Raw genomic sequence first — 17,412 nt, 5'->3', positions numbered from 1 at the left:
ACAAGGGATTAATCTCAAATCAATTATTACAAATCTAGAATAAATTCGACATGAACTTTTTCTATTTTTGTAATTAAAAGATCAAATGCTAAATGCGATTTGAGATTAAGTTCTAGGGATTTTAATCCGCTAGATTGATACACAAGAACAAGATAAATATTTCTAGTTGATTGGATTTAACTTTACAATCTAGAAATTTAATCTTGAAGAAAAGCAGATGAAAAATAAAATGTTATGCTTTTGTTTTCTGCTCCTTTTTCTCTTGTGTGTTCTGTTTGATTGGATTCTGTAAGTTTTTATCAATAAAGGTCTTCTGCTGCTTTTATCAAACACCGAACTGAAAAATGTACTGGCATGACAATCTCTTTGGCCAGCAAGACTTTCGGTATGACAATATTTACAACTAGCAAGACAATCAAAATGAACTAGCAAGACTTTCGGTATGACTATTGATTGTCATACCGATTGTCATATTAGTTCAAATAAATTGTCTTGCTGAATTAATAACAGATTTTAATCTAAACAGAAATTCTAATAAGACAATTAAATGTATTGGCATGACTTTCGATATGACTATCAATTGTCATACCGATTGTCATACTAGTTCAAATGAATTGTCTTGTTTTGAATTTAAGCAGATTTTAAACCAATTAAAATCTTGTAAATCCTCAATATTAATTCTAAATTAATTAATCAATTTAATTCAATTAATCAATAAATTAATCTTTGCAGATATAATTTATTTTCTTAATTAAATTATATGACTTAATTAATTAATAGAGAATTAATACTAACCTTGAGCAGCATCCATTCTTCTGACAATCTTCTGAAAATCACTGAGACTTATGAATCAATTCTGCCACTTCAATGCTGACACTCGATGTACTGTCTGGTTCATGAGTGACTAACTTCCGTGATGTTTCTTCATGTCTTGACTTTGATACTCTGATTAAATCCTTGTAATAAAATGATACCCTGACGAGATCTCTGTCACTTGATTAAATCCACGATCTTGATTTATATCACTGAGGCATGATCAAATTCTTGAACTTCTTCCAGTGAATCTTCAAGTCTGCAGATGAACAATGTTTCTTTATCCTTTGACAGATGTTACTTTGTGAGATCTCTCTGATGATAGATCCACTATTTACTTATTACATTCTTATTTGAGTTGAGTTAAATCCTCGAATAAACGAATAGGCTATGACATATGCCTTTCAGAACTGCTCTCAGCACTTTCTTTATCAGCATTTGGCATCAATGGATAGTTCTCCTCACTTTCAGAGTCTGAGGTGTCTGTCCAGCTTCTCTACTTTGTGACAAAAGCCTTGCCTTTGTGACCCTTTGCCTTCTTGCAATCAGGAGATATGTGGCCTTTCTCACCACAGTTATAGCATTTAACATTGGTATAATCTCCTCTGTCAGACTTTCCTCTTCTGCCTTCAGATCTTCTGAAATTCTTCTTATCAGAACGTATGCCTTTCCTGGAAAACTTCTTTCCCTTCCTGAACTTCCTGTATGCAATCTTTGTGATTCCTTTCACCATAAGAGCACACAGCTTCATCATCTCCTCATCAGCATCAGCCTCAGGCAAGCTTTCAGAATCTGAGTCATCATCACTTTCAGAACTTGATGACTCAGTTTCAGACTTTATGAAGAGAGCTTTACCCTTGTCTTTCCTTGAGGAAGCTATTTTGGGGGATTCTTCTTCAGCCTTAAGAGCAACTGTCCTTGACTTTCCTCCTTTCCTCTTGCTTCTTTGTTCCATCTCAAGTTCATGAGTCTTGAGCATTCCATAGATTTCATCAAGAGTTGTTTCATCACGACTGTAGTTGTCTTTTATTGTCGTTGCCTTTAAATCCCAGCATTCAGGAAGAGCTAACAGGAATTTAAGGTTTGAATCTTCAAGATCATACTCTTTATCAACCAATGACAAATCATTCAAAAGTTTGACAAATCTGTCATATAAATCATTCAATGACTCATTAGTCTTTGAGTCAAAATGTTCATACTCTTGAGTGAGTATTGTCTTCCTGTTCTTCTTAATTATGTCAGTTCCCTGACACCTTGTTTCCAGAGCATCCCATATCTCCTTAGCAGTCTTGCAGTTGATTACCCTGTTTGACATTACATTATCAATGGCACTATGCAGTAAGTGTCGTACCTTAGCATCCTTAGCAATTGATGCTATATCTTCAGCAGTATAATCACTCTTCTCCTTTGGTACGGTCTTTGCTGCTTCACCTGCAACTACAACAGCGAGCTTGGTTGGTTTGTGAGGCCCTTCCTTGATTCTATCAAGGTATCCTGGATCTGTTGCTTCCAGGAACATGGTCATCCTTACCTTCCATATGGGATATTCAGATGGTCTCAGTATGGGAACTCTGATAGTCTCATACCGACTTTGAATTTGTGTCTTTGGAGGTTCTTCAGTTTTGGTAGGCTTAGTTGGAGTTTCTGTGTCAGACATGATTGTGTTTGGATCTTTAACTGTATGTGTGTTAACAGATTAGCTCTGATACCACTTGTTAGGTCACACACACTGTAGAGGGGGTGAATACAGTGTATAATACAATCAAATCGAACTTTAATATATTAAGTAACAGAAAACAAACTTTATTGAAACAATAAACTCTGTTACAGTATGGAACTGTTACCTCTCAGTGATGAACAAATATCACGAGAGCTGCTAGGGTTATAATGAATAATCTTCTCGAATATGATAACACTTATAGTGTAAACCCTATGTCTGTGTTTATATACTACACAGTTACAAGATAATCGCTAATTGATATGGAATATAATTCTGCTTCCTAAAATATATCAATCAGATATCTTTTCTTCCAAGTATTCCATTCTTCATGGAACTCCTTCTTCATGCATATCTCTTCTTATGTTTATCTAGATCTTCTTTCCTTTAATCAGCTACTGTCCTTATCTGATCGTCCTTCAGCACTTAAAATCTGATATCTAACTTCTGATGATTATCTCCTGAATATAAGTACTGATATCCTTAAGTCCTGACTTCCAGTATAAGTACTGATTAATGGTTAAGTACTGACTTGTCCTGTTAAGTAAGATCTGAAATCGAAACATAAATCATATTAGCCATGACATTATCAAATATATCTAACATGACTGCTATATAATGACAACTTAAAGATGTTTTTCACAATAGAGCTTAAGGAGAAGACGACAAGAAGACCTATAACACAATTCAACGAAGGCGAAGAAGATCTAATTTATTCTTATGATTCTTTGTTCTAAATTGTAATCTTGGATGCTCGTTTCTTGTTTTGTTAAACCTAATACTCTGAATTACATACTTTGTTTATTATTCATTTTATAAAGACCTAGTTTATTATACCATGCTTTCATCGGAACCATGGTGATGATGAGTTCGGTTATGGGCTAATCATAATCACGGGTTTCTAGCGGATTTACTTATGGATTTCTGTAGTTAATATGTTTTGACACCTTAATGTGTGGTGATTGTATGATATCCTAGTTTTGGTTGTGCTTATTCATCTTATGAGTGTCACGAACTTATAACATAGCGTGTTAATCTCCAATGAAGCGACAATGAATTTAGAGGTTTAGAACTTGCCATGCTAGCATAGGTTCATGTATTTGATATGCATGATTCGTAGGTAATTTTAACCATCTTACTTGCCCTATGTAATCACGATAGATAACTTGCACATTAAATCGTTACGTTGTCAAATTCCATAGACATATAGGGTCTCAATATAATTGGTATCTATTTAGCTTCTATCTCTTTTGTGGATGTCTGATAGTAAGGTATTCGTACAACGAAAGTTGACGTTTACTAGTTTTATGTTATCTGATTAGTGTCATCACTGTTGCATGCTAAGGTTAAGAATAAAAAGGCTATTGAATGAAGTAGTAATGAAGTTAGAATCCCATGTTTGTGTTATATAAGTAATCAACCTTTTAATCTCTTAGTTAATTGTATGTTAGTTAATAATCTTAGTTATAAACAATCCCAATTTGTTATTCGTCTTAGCATTGAATAATAACCATACGATTGTTGCATAAGTGCATTGATTGAAAATAACCTAAACCAGTCTCTGTGGGAACGAACTAGAATTAATTCTATATTACTTGCGATCGCGTATACTTGCATGAATATTATCACGTGTTTTCGTCCTAACAAGTTTTTGGCGCTGTTGCCGGGGACTCAGTGTTATTTTTTAGTTTTTGTGTTTTTCATCAGTGGTCGTTAAAGTTCATTAACTCGGAATTTGTTACTTACTTATTCCCTTGTTGTGTTTTAGGTACTCTAGCGAGCGTGTATGCATAAGCGTTCTCGGTCTCGTAAGAGAACTCTGGATCAAGCCGAGGAAGAAGTTGTAGTAGCTTAAGAAGTTTTTGAGGAAGTAGAAAAAGTTGAAGAAGAATCTCTTCTCATAATGGGAGAACCAGAAGCAAATCCAAAGGCTTTGATGGACTATTCTCAGCCAAAGATCAATGATATTCCGTCTAGCATTATCAGGCCAACCATCACGGCTAACACCTTTGAGATCAAGTCGAGCACGATTCAGATGATGCAAAATTCAGTTCAGGTTGGGGGTTCTCCTATAGAAGACCCCAACATGCACATCAAAGATTTCATCGAGATCCGCATCACTTTCAAGTTCAATGGAGTTTCTGAAGATGCTATTAAGTTGAAGCTTTTTTCATTTTCTCTACGGGATAAAATTAAGTGCTGGTTACATTCTCTACCACCAGGGTCTATCACCAAATGGGAGGATCTTGCTCAAAAATTCCTAACTAAATTCTTTCCTATGGCGAAGATTGCGGCAATTAAAAATGCATTTACTCAATTTGCTCAGCAATCTGGAGAATCTTTGTGTGAGGCTTGGGATCGTTACAAGGAGATGCTTAGGAAGTGTCCTTATCATGGGATGCCTGACTGGATGATCATTAACTGCTTTTATAATGGATTGGGTGCAATTTCTAGACCCATGCTTGATACAACATCAAGAGGAGCCTTATGGGCTAAAAGGTACATTGAAGCTTATGAATTGATTGAGATGATGGCTGCTAATGAATACAAAAACCCAACTCAAAGAATGCCTCAAGGAAAAGTAGCAGGAATTCTGGAAGTGGACATAGCTACTGCTATAGCTGCTCAACTTCAAGCTTTGACGATGGAGGTGGATTCTTTGGCTAATTATGGAGGTGATCAGATCACTGGTGTCTGTGAGCTTTATGCTGGAGCGTATGAGACTGATCAGTGTGCTATTTCTAGTGAATCAGCTCAGTTTGTGAGCAACTTTCAGAGGTAACAGCAACCAGTACCAGCCACCTATCATCCCAACAACCGCAATCCTCTGAACTTCAGCAGGAGCAACACTCAGAATGCTGTGCAACAACCTTATCAGCCATATACAACAAAGCAATACAACCCTCCTGGTTTTCAACAGTCGTAATATGCACCAATACAACAACTCCAACTTCAGCATCTACCTCAATCTAATGAAAAATCTGAACTAGAGGAGTTGAGGCTCATGTGCAAGAGCCAAGCTGTTTCTATTAAGACCTTGGAGAATCAAATTGGGAAGATTGCTAATGCCTTGCTAAATCGACAACCTGGTACACTTCCTAGTGACACTGAAGTGCCAGGAAAAAGGGAAGCTAAAGAGTAGGTTAAGGCAATCACAATGAGGTCTAGGAAGGTTGTAAATCCTGAAAAATCTCCAGTTCCAGAAGTTGAAGTTGGGGCTGAAGACGATGTGTCGAAGAAAGCAGAAGTGGAACCAAGGAAGACAGCTATTGTCAACACTCCTCCTGAGGGTAATACAGGGGAAAAATAGGTCTATCCTTCACCTCCTTTTCCTAAGAGGCTGCAAAAGGAAAAGATGGATAAGAAATTTGCTAAGTTCTTGGAAGTTTTCAAGAAACTTCATATCAACATACCTTTCGCTAAAGCTCTTGAAAAATGCCTAGCTATACAAAGTTTATGAAAGGTATTCTCTCTCAGAAAGTGAAGCTAGATGACTTAGAATCCGTTGCTCTCACGGAGAAATGCAGTGCTGTGCTGCAACAAAAGTTGCCTCCGAAGCTTAAAGATCCTGGAAGCTTCACTATTCCTTGCACCATTGGAAACTTATCGTTTGAAAAATGTTTATGTGATTTGGGAGTGAGCATCAATCTGATGCCTTTGTCTGTCTTCAAAAAGCTGGATTTACCTGACCCAAAGCCTACTTATATGTCCTTACAGTTGGCTGATCGTTCTATTACATATCCACGAGGCGTTGTGGAGGATGTCTTGGTCAAGGTGGACAAACTCATCTTTCCTGCTGATTTTGTAATTCTTGATTTCGAGGAGGATAAGAAGATTCCCATAATCTTGGGAAGACCCTTCTTGGTTACTGGTCGAACCTTGATTGATGTGTAGAAGGGTGAGCTCACTATGCGAGTTCTGGATTAGGATGTGACGTTCAATGTTTTCAATGCCATAAAATTCCCTACTGATAATGAGGAGTGCTTAAAAGTGGAGCTGGTCGATTCTGTGGTTACTTCAGAACTTGATCAAATGCTAAGGTTTGATGCCTTAGAGAAAGCCTTGTTGGGAAATTCAGATAGTGAAGATGACGAAGGTGATGAATAGTTACAATATTTGAATGCTTCTCCTTGGAAGCGAAAGATGGATATGCCTTTTGAATTTCTTGGATCGGAGGAGCTGAACAAATCTCCAAAGCGCCTTAAGCCATCTATTGAGGAATCTCCGACACTTGGGCTTAAACCATTTCCTGAACACTAAAGGTATGTTTTTTTAGGTGATGCATCTACTTTGCCTGTTATTATTGCATCTGGTCTTTCAAGTAGTGTTGAGGAAAAGCTCTTAAGAATTCTGAGAGAGTTCAAATCGGCAATAGGATGGACTATAGCAGATATCAAGGGAATCAACCCTTCTTATTATATGCACAAAATTCTGCTAGAGGAAGGTAGCAAGCCAACGGTTGAGTAACAGAGAAGGCTTAATCCGATCATAAAAGAAGTTGTGAAGAAGGAAATTCTCAAGTGGCTAGATTCAGGGATCATCTATCCCATTTCTGACAGTTCTTAGGTGAGCCCAGTATAGTGTGTGCCGAAGAAAGGAGGCATCACAGTTGTTGCTAATGAGAAGAATGAGCTCATTCCTACTCGAACAGTCACGGGGTGGAGAGTTTGCATGGACTAAAGGAAGCTGAAAAATGCCATAAGGAGGGATCATTTCCCTCTTCCTTTTATTGATCAGATGCTTGACAGATTGGCTGGGCATGAGCACTATTGTCTTCTGGATGGCTATTCGGGCTATAATCAGATTTGCATCGCTCCAGAAGATCAGGAAAAGACTACCTTCACATGTCCATTTGGTACTTTTACCTTCAGAAGAGTTTCTTTTGGTTTGCGTGGTGCACCTGCCACATTTCAGAGATGTATGATGGTCATTTTCTCTGATATGATTGGTCAGAATGTGGAGGTGTTTATGGACGATTTCTCTGCATTCGGTGATTCTTTTGACGAGTGCTTGCAAAATCTTTGCACCGTTCTTAAAAGGTGTGTTGAGACCAATCTGGTTCTCAATTGGGAGAAATGTCATTTTATGGTGTAACATGGCATCATTCTTGGGCACAAGGTCTCTAGTAAGGGTCTAGAGGTGGACAAAGCCAAGGTGAGCGTCATTGAGAACCTTCCTCCACCAATTTATGTTAAGGGAGTTCCCAGCTTTCTTGGTCATGCGGGTATCTATAGGCGATTCATCAAGGACTTGTCTAAAATCTCTAAACCCTTATGCAATCTTTTAGAGAAAGATGTCCCTTTCAAATTTGATGATGAGTGCCTAGCTGCTTTTGAGATCTTAAAGAAGAGTGTAATCATGGCACCTATCATAACTGTACCTAATTGGGATGAACCTTTTAAGCTGATGTGCAATGCAATTGATTATGTAATTGGAGAAGTTCTTGGGCAGAGAAAAAATAATATATTTCATGTGGTCTACTATGCTAGTAAGACCCTCAATGGTGCTCAACTGAACTGTACTACTACTGAGAAAGAGCTATTGGCTACTGTCTATGGTTTTGAGAAATTTCAATCTTAGTTGCTTGGGACGAAGGTGACAGTTTTCGCTGATCACGCTGCGATTCGCTATCTCTTCTCGAAGAAGGACCTGAAGCCTAGACTGATTAGATGGGTTCTTTTACTTCAGGATTTTGAGTTAGAGATAAAGAATGGAAAGGGTACTGAGAATCAAGTCGCTGATCATCTCCCTCGTTTAGAAGATCCAAGTGCAACTTCACAGGATAAGACGTTGATAAATGAGTCTTTTCCCGATGAGCAGTTGTTTGGGGGTGCAAGAAGAAGAACTGTGGTTCGCAGACATTGTGAACTACCTTGTGAGCAATATTATGCCTCCAGAATTGTCTTCTGCTCAAAGGAAGAAGTTTCTTCATGAGGTGAAGTGGTACATGTGGGATGAGCCATTTCTGTTTAGGGAAGGAGCTGACCAAATTATTAGGAGATGTATTCCGTACAGCAAAACGGGGGGGATCTTCCGAGATTGCCATTGGACTACTTGTGGAGGATACTATGGTGGAGAAAAGACAGCAGCTCGTATCCTTCAAGCAGGATTCTTCTAGCCTACATTGTTTAAGGATGCGCATCAGTTTGTTTTGAAGTGTGATCGATGTCAGCGTGTTGATAATATGTCCAAGAGGGATGAGATGCCTCTTAATGTGCTTCTCGAGGTTGAAGTATTCGATGTTTGGGAAATTGACTTCATGGGGCCATTTGTCTCATCTTGCAATAATTAGTATATCTTGTTGGCGGTTTATTATATCTCGAAATGTGTAATAACCCCAATTTTTGGGAAATTTTTGAAACCCTTATGAATAGTGTTTTTGCTGAATGAGAAAACTTTTCATGCCACACTATGTAGGGGTTCTGATATGGATATTCTGAGATTTTATTAGTACTTTATATAGGATATAAGTGTATGTAAAGATCGTCAGAATCCAAATCCGAGCACTTTGATTTTTCCCGGAAATACACTAGATACGGAGAGAATTGAGTATAAGGTAACAGGATAAAAAGGATTTAAATTAAAGGATTATAATAGAGGATCATAAAAAGGAATATAATGTATTGAGAAAGGTTAAGGGAACCTAAGTAATAAGATCCCGGGTATGATCCTTCAAACGATAAACGAGAACGAAAGTTAAGCGAACCGTATAACAGATCAGCGGTCATTAGGCAAACAATTAGGAAGTTAATCAAAGGGATTAGAGAGAGTGATATCACCCAACCAATGAGAAGAGGACAAGGAGGGAAAGATGACATCACCACATGACATGGGCATGACATGGGAAGGAAGGAGATGTGGTGGCTTTTTAACCACACAAAATTAAGGGCAACTAGGTAATTTACTAAAACAAACACAAAATCAAACCAACCAAGCCAAGCAAATCATTTTTCATCAAAATCAAAAAAAAGAAACCAAGGCATTGTTCTTCATGCTCTCGGCTTTTTGACATTTTAAAGGCAAGGAAATTCAAAATCAAAGATCCAAGCTTCCTAAATTGGTGAGTTAATTCCCTAATTATCTTTATGCTTAGTTAGGGCTATATCATGAGTTTAAGCCATCAATTCCTTCTCAATCTTCTTCATTTAATCAAAGAAGAAGACAATGAATAGTGTTTTCAAGTTTTTAACTTGAATTTTTCTTGATTTCCTTGAAGATCCAAGCATTCCTAAGACTTCTCAAGGCTTCTTAAGGCTTCCTAGCTCCTCCCACCACTTCGAGGAAGGTATATCATCTCCAAACCCTAGATTCCTATGTATTATAAGATGATTTTGATTAGTAGGGTGATACTGTAGCTTAATGTTTGTGATTGAAATGGTATTGAAATGGAATAGTAAATGTTGTTGTTTTGGTTAAAAGATTTTAGTATGGTTAAATTCAAGCTTAGGCATAAGTATGAATGTTAAAATTGAATTGGTTGGGGCTGATATGATGTGATAAGGATGGATGTTGGTTGTATGTTTGATTTGAGGTTGAATTGGGTTGGTTTTGAATGGTTTTAAATTGGGAAATCGCGTAAACATAGCCGTCGTAACGTCCGATTTTCTTTAGACTGATTTTGTGCATAACATTAGGACCCGATAACCCCCTGCTAGATTATGACCATTGCCATGTCTAGATAGCTCGTGTTACGAGCTTCGTTTTGATATGTAGTTCGTTCGATTCCGATGCACGGTTTAGGAGAAACGACTGTTTCAAATAACGGCGTTTCACGAACGAAACTTTTCCCCTCGCCTTACTTTGAAACATAGGTTAAAGACCAAAAAGGGTTAATTAATGTATGAAACATTTATGGTAAGTGTGTTAGGCAGTTGGTAAGACACTCGCGAAGGAATCGCCCTAAAACTCGTAAAGGTTAAATTATTAAAAATGGTGGAGCCGAGGGTACCCGAGTGACTTAAGAGAATCAGTAAGCGCAAAACAAGCGTTAGAGTCTAAGTTAGTTAAAGTATAGATTTACAAGTGACTTTGGTTTAATTCCAACATACTTGTTGCTTATAGGTTACCAGACTCGTCCCGAGCCAATTGTAACCCCCAGTCGCTCAGGCAAGTTTTCTACCCGTTATACTGTTGTTGTGATGTATATATGTATATGCATTATCTTGTGATAGATGCATGTTGGTTAATTAGCAAATTTTGTGATATATTGAAGCATGCTGATATGGTATATATATGCATGCCTGTTTCGTATTCTTGCCATATATATCTGTTGGTTCAGTTGATAATACCTATGCTAGAGAATAGCGGTAATTTGCATATACCCTTAGTATAGGGACCCAAAGGTGAAAACATTTTCTAAAACCGGGAGTCGAGGATCCCGAGTAGATTTTATATATATATATATATAATATATATATATATGGTTATAGTTTTCAAAACTATTAATCGAATAAGGTTTATTCGATAACTTTATTTTATTAATGAATATTATCTTGAATATTCATTCGAGGACTTATGACTCCTTTATATTATTTATTGAATATTACATGGATATTCATTTGAGGATGTATGACTCCTTTATTTTATTTAATGAATATTATTTATAATATTCATTCGAGGTATTATGACTCAGCTTATTATTTAATAAATATTATTTCGAATATTCATTCGAGGGCTTATGACTCAACTTATTTTATTTATTGAATATTATTTGAATATTCATTTGAGGATCTATGACTCCGATTATTTGCTGAGATATATTCTTTATTTTATTAAAGAATAAGGTGTCGATAATCAAACTCACTTTTGATTATTCAAATAAAGATAGTATTTTCGTATAGGTATATCTTTGGTTATTTAATATTCATTTCAAGTATAAGTTTTAATACTTCTACTTCAATTATTTTTATAAAGATTATTCTTTATGGGAATATTATTTAAATAATAATATTCAGACATTTTCTAAATATACTGGGGACTGATTTACTTCATTAAATCAGTTTTACTCCAAACACTCTTTAAAGTATTTTCGAGTCTTCAAAATGATTTTTAAAAGTTAGAGCGGATCCCAAAACTCATTTTTATATTTAAGATCTTTCTTTTTAAGGGGATTTAAATACTCGCTCAAAACCTGAGGGATCCGGCTCTGTGGTGTATTTTATATTCGCAACAAGGTTGCAGTTTTGGTAAATGAATTGATTACTTACCCAACGTTCGGGAAGTAAGTCCATCTATTGAGTCGGCATAAGCAACATGGGCTCAGTGGGCGTCCATGATAGTGTAAGTGGCTCAGTGGGATTCCATCAAATGCATAAGTGGCTGAGTGGCAGTCCAGCATAAGGTCCTATTGAGACCAGGGTGATGACCAGTGGGGAATTCGTCCATCTACTAGTAGAAAAGGTTACTTATTGGTATCTTTGCCTGATCAGCAAGATATCAGGTTTATGCCAAAATTCTTTTCCTTTCCCAAAATTTATTGGATGTTTCAAACTCTGTTCATACTTTACATGACAGAGGTTTTCAGGAAATGTATAAAGAAGATGTATATGTGGATATATATATATATCAGAACTTAATGAAGTATATCATAACTTCATTTCCTTTAATAATATTTCAAAGGTTTAAATCTATTCAAATCTTGTCTTGTAGTCTCATCTATGTGATGAACTGGTAAAAGCTCATTATACTTTGAACAGTGGTAGTTCAAGTAGCTTTATAAATGATATAAGTGTAGTGAAGTATTTGGTAACTTCATCCCTTATTTTTTTCTTATATCTAGTAAGTAATTATCTTACACATGATAAAAGATTCTAGTAAGTATCCATTTAGATACTTATATTATTGTTATCATTATATATTATCTTGCGAGCTGTAAGGCTCACTCTTGCTTTATTTCTTCATCACACAACAACAGTTAGGAAAGATGGCCAGACTCCAGCAGACCCAGCGCAAGCGCGTGGGAAGCGTCCCGCGTCTTCCCGATGATGTTGTAGCTGCTATAGCTGCAGAGGTAGATCTATTGTAGATCAGACCATCTACTTTTGAGAATCAATTATGTATAATTATAACTTGTGGCAGATAATGGCAATTAACTGTAAATTTATCAAGTAATCATTTTGGGTTGTAATAACTTTTAAATTGTGGATTCAAAGACTTGTACTTATTTCAATTTCATCTCTAAGACTATAACGGGTTATGGTGTGTGTTAGTGTGGGGTCACAACATAAGGTTATTTATTATTAATTAAGTGAAGTGATATTATGGAAAGAAAGACCGTGATGACCCGGATCCCCGACCCCGGATCTGGGGGTGTTACAGAAGTGGTATCAGAGCTAAGCGTTATAAACCTCAGAGATGAAGTGACGTTAAGATAATAAGTTCACTAAGATAAATAAGAACTCTTGCCAAGTTCATAGTCGGACTACCTAATGTAGTACTGACAGTTAAAACCCTTATGGGAACCCTTATAAATATCGTGATAGAAGCGTAGTTCGTTATCGTATATGGTAGCGGGACTCCGAACCCTGAGGTTGAGGAGCAACAACGCGATGATGTTTTATTACTAATTGGAGATCGGATTGTGGATCCGATAGAGCGTCCTAACGCAGGACCGGATGATGTTGATATTGAGGATGTTGTCCTATAAGGGATAGTTGCTGAGGAGGATCCCATGGAGGATCCTGACAAGAATGAATAAAGGACCACTGATGAATTGATGACCATGGTTAGGTCGACTACCAGAGGTAGGATTGGTCGATCACTACCGGAGGTTCATTCAAGTTTGTAAAGATAGTAGCCCCCTTTAACGTGGCTTACTCGTAAGACTGAGAAGTTCGAATGTACAGAGAAATGCGAGAACAGCTTTCAAGAACTGAAGCAAAGGTTGGTGACGGCCCCTATGATGGCGTTGCCGGATGGAAAAGGAGATTTTGTGATTTGTAAGTGACGCTTCGCATAAGGAATTAGGGTGCTTCTTATATAGCACAGCAAGATAATCGCATCTGCGTCAAGACAATTAAGGGAATAAAAAAAAATTCGATATCCCCACCCATGAGCTTGGGCTCGTGGCAATAGTTTTGCCCTAAAGATTGGAGGCACTACTTGTATGGAGAGAAGTGCGAGATTTACCTAAGCCATAAGTGCTCTAGTACATTTTCACGCAGAAAGAGCTCAACATGCGCCAAATGAGGTGGTTAGAGCTAATCAAGAATTATGATTGGGAGATTTTTTATCATTCAGGGAAAGCCAATGTGGTGGCTGATGCCCTTAGTAAAAAGGAGAGACTCAAGATAATAATGTCTTTGGGAGAGTTTATAAGATATTTTGAGAAAATGGAAATAGAAGTGAAGGTAATCGGAGCCGATACCGAAAAGCTGTTTGAGATTGCAATACAGACCGAATTATCGGAAAAGAACATATTGTGCTAGAAAAAGTGTTGAATGAAGGCAGAGAGCCAACAAATGGATATGAGATTAATACCGAGAAAGATGATAAGGGAATAATGAGGTATTCCTATAGAATTTGGGTTCCAAATGTTCAAGAGCTTAAAGATGAGATCTTAGATAAAAGTCATAGTTCAAGGAATAAGATTAAGGGCAAACCCTGAATGTGATAGTCAGGGAGGACGCCATCAAGATAGAAGGAACCCATAAGATAATGAAGTGGAAAATGAGGATTTTAACGTATAAGATAACCCCAAGTATGGGGAGTAGGAAGAAATATTTAGACTAAGCAAGCAGAAGTCGAGCGAGATAAGGAGACCCGAGACGGTACTCCTATACGACAATTCATGGACCTGTCTAAAAAGAACTTAGACTATTATCACCAACCACCACCTTGAGGAAACAATGCGGTACGAAATTCTCTCATGACCTTTAAGTCGCTAAGCTCTCAGAGTTCCAAGGAACAGGTTGACCCAGTCGAGGCAAGAGCCTGGCTAAAAGGGAATAGAGGAATCATTTGAGATTCTAAATGATTGACGAACCACAAAAGATTGTTTTTGTCACTTACCATCCTAAGAGAGAGACCACCCGCTGGTGAAAGACCAAGGAAGGCACGGAGCAAGAAATTATAATAAACTGATTTAAGTTCAGTCAATTGTTTCAGGAAAGTACTTCCCAAGGTTATGGAGAGAGTGCAAAAGCTTTAGAGCCAGAACAAAGGTGGACGAGTATGATGTATTATGAAACTAAATTGTAAAAGTTATCAAGATTCGTTCTGAGGACACGAATCCAGAATGACGGGACGTTTGAAATCAATGCTTATGTTGTGTTGGTTCATGAAATACTGATAAGAGAAAGGAAAATAAAAAGAAACTGAAGTGGAAAGGAATATAAAGGCAATATAGTTTGAGGAATGATAAGGAAGTTGGGTATGAGGAAACCCTCAAGACTCATAGCAATAGAAATAGAAAAGTAAGTAATCGTCAGGATGAGGATGATTCACCATGAGTTAAAGTTGATGGTTGAAGGTATAAGAGATACATATAGTTTATCCCCTGTAAGTTGGGAGGATTCGAGAAAACCTTGAGATAATTCGAAGGATAAATAATGAGGCGCGGATAGACTAAGGAGACAAGGAAGTAAGAAATTAGGAAAATTGGATGAAGGAAGTGACCTTCAAGAATGTGAAGTGTAAGATCGGTGGCTTGATACCCAGAAAGGGAGATGCCAGGTATGAGAGATATCCCAACATTGAGATGACTGTTGAGATAAACAACAAAAGTAAATAAGGAATTATTAAGAAGAAGTTCACGTTGAACACGACCAATATCTTCCAGAACATCCTTGTTATCGCTACCAAATTAGGCAAGACAAGCGGATAACCGTTGTTATCTTTTGGAGGCCATATTGATTGACCCCATTTTGAATACAGATGTTATTGTGAAATTAGGTATAGACTATCGAGGTGGGAATGATGAATAAGATAATCTCTCAAGGATATATGACTTGATTTATCCATGGAAGGATGCAGGTACCTTTTAAAGGTGGAATTAAGGATAGAACATCGGTAACTTAAAATGAATCCTAGGGGAATGCATAAAGGTTGGCATTTCACCCTTACTAGGGACAGTATGAGTTTTGACAGTATGATTTGGAAAGGGTTAAGGTAACAACAACCTTTAAGTATCAGTGGGGAAATTTTTCAGAAACATATAGACAATGGTTCTAATATTAGTAAAGGGTATTTCAATATGCCCTGTATCTAGGGAATACAGGAGGAAGGATTTAAGGATAACCTTAGAGGTTTTACAAGGAGAAAGGTAATATTCAAAATTCTCAAGAATAGAAATGTTGATAAAGGAAATATGACGTAATTATAATGATGCCAAGTGGGGCACGTGTTACACCACGAGAAAGTATGGATCGAACCAGTAATGGTCGAAATTGTTCAGGGCAATTAGGACTTAAGATAAAAGATGTTCTAAGTATGATTGAGAGTCAGTCGTGACAGTGATTAGCCTCTAAAGACTGAGGCAATAACTTATGGAAAAATGGTGATTTTTTTTTTACTCATCTGATTTTAAGGAAAACATCTTCACTCAATCAGTGATTGGAAATAGGGTAGAAAATTAGTGAAAGTGGTTGAAACGACATTGATTGTAAGGAAATATTACTATCAGGAAAGGCCAAAGAGGTGGCCGACACTTTAAATGTAAGAGGACAATTATAGGCGCTTGTGCCAGAGGAATACCGTGATGATGGTTGAAGCCGTAAAGGTTGTATTATGGTTTGGAAGATTGACATTCCTTCTGATGACTGTGCAATACCCAACCGTAATAGTAGTTTGGCAAAGGTTTAATTCGTGTAATCGCCATGAGCGGGCTATCTATCTTAGAAGGTACTATCTTGAGAATGAGCCTGGACCATATTTCAAAAGGACTAAACGAACCTTTGAGTTAAGTCTTCTATCGAAGGCATATGATTAAGAATGGTATTAACCAGCTATTGTTGCCTTGATTGAAACTCTTCTGCAATTTTATCTGCTTCATGTCATGAAAGTACGTCAGAGTTTGGAGTGTTCTTCATGAATTGTGATTGGTGGTTATGTTAACTCCTTAGAAGGATTTGATACGACATGTATGGACTCCGTATGGTTAGATATTAAGACTTCATGGAAAATGAATGATTACAGTAGGTCAGTGGTGGACCATAGTAAGGCAGCAATGATTCTGTGAGTAATGAGCTGATTACAACCGTGAGAGTTGTATTGGAATGGGTGTTGAGATTGAGTACCACTAATCGGGTCGTGGTAGTGTATAAGTTATTATTGATAGACTAAGTAAGTAGAGTATCTACCTATTGAATATTTACTCCTTCTTAGCAATAGAGAGTCGTATTACTATATGAGGAAGGTTGCGGTGCGAGCATAGAATCCTAGTAATGGTGATATATAGAATGAGATCCCAGATTCGATTTTTGATGTCGAGGGAGTTTCAAAGGTAATTGTGTATAAGCTCGAGGAAGAGCATGGGTCCATAGAATGATGGACGGAATAGCAAATATTTAGGCATGTGAAATACGATGCTATAATACTTGATGTTGATATAAATACTCATATGTTTCGTTCTCCTATGACAAACCTCTATAGTTCAGAGGTAGGTTCCAAGCCAGATATTTTGTGGCAGTATATTTTTTTTTTCATATATACAATTCTCTTCAATTCGTTCTTTTCTCTTCTTTTCATTTCATGTAAGCTGAGAAGAACAACCATTCCAGAAAGGGGAGGTATTGTCGAATGACTATCTATTTGTGTGATAGAAGCCTAGTAGGATACCATCTATTGTTTAATTGCTTGTCAAGTACTAAAGGCTGGCCACCTTCTGTACTAACTATGCGATATAACAAGTGTTCATGATCATAGTGATCTCTCAACAAATTCCT

General features: G+C 37.2%; 1 non-coding gene across 1 annotated transcript; it reads right to left on the bottom strand.

The window, feature by feature from the left end:
* Positions 1-4,823: 4,823 nt before the first annotated feature.
* Positions 4,824-4,930, bottom strand: LOC141699402 (small nucleolar RNA R71). The gene has a single exon (XR_012565868.1). It is a non-coding gene; the product is annotated as a small nucleolar RNA R71 (small nucleolar RNA).
* Positions 4,931-17,412: the final 12,482 nt, after the last annotated feature.

Source organism: Apium graveolens, chromosome 11, assembly GCF_009905375.1.
Source record: "Apium graveolens cultivar Ventura chromosome 11, ASM990537v1, whole genome shotgun sequence".
Taxonomy (NCBI): domain Eukaryota; kingdom Viridiplantae; phylum Streptophyta; class Magnoliopsida; order Apiales; family Apiaceae; genus Apium; species Apium graveolens.
Note: the sequence above shows the minus strand (reverse complement) of the source record. Positions and strands in the feature narration are given on the sequence as shown.